Source organism: Elaeis guineensis, chromosome 1 (genome assembly GCF_000442705.2).
Source record: "Elaeis guineensis isolate ETL-2024a chromosome 1, EG11, whole genome shotgun sequence".
Lineage (NCBI taxonomy): Eukaryota > Viridiplantae > Streptophyta > Magnoliopsida > Arecales > Arecaceae > Elaeis > Elaeis guineensis.
The window spans coordinates 34051944-34053744 of NC_025993.2; the positions used below are offsets into that span (position 1 = coordinate 34051944).

The following is a 1801-nucleotide window of genomic DNA, read 5'->3' on the forward strand; positions in this document are numbered from 1 at the left end:
CACTGATTGTGATTTTATGAGAAATTTGGATGGTTTCTCCATCCTGGATTGTACGTACTAGAATAGGGGTTGTTCCCTGGTCTATGAGTAGTTTGGGCTTGATGGATTTATTCTTGTACATATTCAGGAAATTGTGGTGCAACTGGACAATCATTCACACAATGAGTGGGGCTCGAACATAATGCACATATATCTTGCATCTGACAACATGGAGAAGAGGAATGTCCCATACTTAATAATTGATCTAACTTTTGGGATAATTCATCTACCTTATGATGGATATCTATTGAGTTTCCTACTTCATATATTCTACCTCTCTTTGGGTTTAACATGGGTTTATCTCTAATGGAGGCAGACATATGATGTAATAAATTTTTACTTAAAATTTTAAATAGTTGCCATGCCTCTTCCTGACTTTTGAGCATGAATGTTCCACCACATGATGCATCGACCATTTGTCGATGTCTTTCAGATAACCCATCATAAAAATATTGGATTAACTGCCACTTGGGTACAGCATGGTGGGGATATTTTCTAATAAGGTCCTTTAACCTCTCCCATATTTCATGGAATATTTCTCTATCTAATTGGGAAAAACTAGTTATGACTTTTCTTATTTGATTAGTTTTTCCTATGAAAAAATATTTCTTGAGAAACTCTCCTTGCAGCTGGTCCCAGGTTGATATAGTCATAGAATCCAAGGTATGTAGCCAGTATTTGGCTTTATTCTTAAGTGAGAAAGAGAATAATTTTAACCTAAGAGCATCATCGGAGAAGTTGTGAATCTTGACAGTTGAACATGTCTCAAGAAATTTTTCAAGATGTTTATAAGGGTCCTCATTACTAAGTCCATAAAATGAAGGTAACATTTGGATTATACTAGACTTAATTTCATATTGGGTGGTCTCCACAAGGGGCACTTGAATACAAGGAGAGTATGTATATGTGGAAGGAGTAAAGTACTCCTTCAACTGTCTAGGTGGATCATTCTTCTGATTTTGTTCCATGTTTTTATGTCTGTTGGCTCTAAAGGTTCTTTCTATTTTTGGATCAAAAGGTTGGATTTCTGATCGTAACGATCTACGACTAAGCATACACCCTACAATTATACTTTAGAGCACACACGAAAAATTTTATTTTTTTTTATTTTTTTATTTAAATAAAGTGAGAAAAGAATGAAGAAAATCTAAAGAGAAGAACCTAAGAATCTTAAAACTATGAGAAGGGAGAAATTAGTTAATGTTTAGGTGTTAATTACAATCAAATTAGACAAGCATGTACTTTCTATCCTAGGATTAACCTAGATCAAGATAGCTCCTAACTTTCAAGGCCGCCTTTGAGCACTCCAAGCTCAAGACTGACTAACTGACTCAGTCAGATAAGTGTAAGATGTGGGAGGTTCCCTGCTCGTTGCTTTCCTTAGACACTGAGTTGGCCAGGTCAGTCAACGAAACCAATTGAAAACTACTTTCTTTAACCACTTGCCTTAGACATCGAGCAATTCACCAATCCGCACTCGATTCAACTCTAGAGCTTTCTTATCCTATTGAGCTTGAAATTTTTAGGGCTGACGTCTAGTTGATTTTAAAATTAAGGCTTGGTTTAATGCAAAATGAAGGATATAATTTTTGGACCAAGGAAGGGTGATCAAATCCCTACCTTATCTGATTAATGGATTATTACCCTTAAGATTAATTATGGAGATGAGATGCAACAAACCAAGATGTCCAATCTTCGTAATTAGCATACAGTCAAGACTAAATTAAATTAATTTATTTTTTTTAAGATTTTATGATTAAGT

At 34.9% G+C, this 1801-nt stretch overlaps 1 non-coding gene across 1 annotated transcript; it reads left to right on the forward strand.

The window, feature by feature from the left end:
* Positions 1 to 514: 514 nt before the first annotated feature.
* On the forward strand, positions 515 to 620 carry LOC140855157 (small nucleolar RNA R71). Its single transcript, XR_012138187.1, has one exon. It is a non-coding gene; the product is annotated as a small nucleolar RNA R71 (small nucleolar RNA).
* The last annotated feature ends 1181 nt before the right edge of the window (positions 621 to 1801 follow it).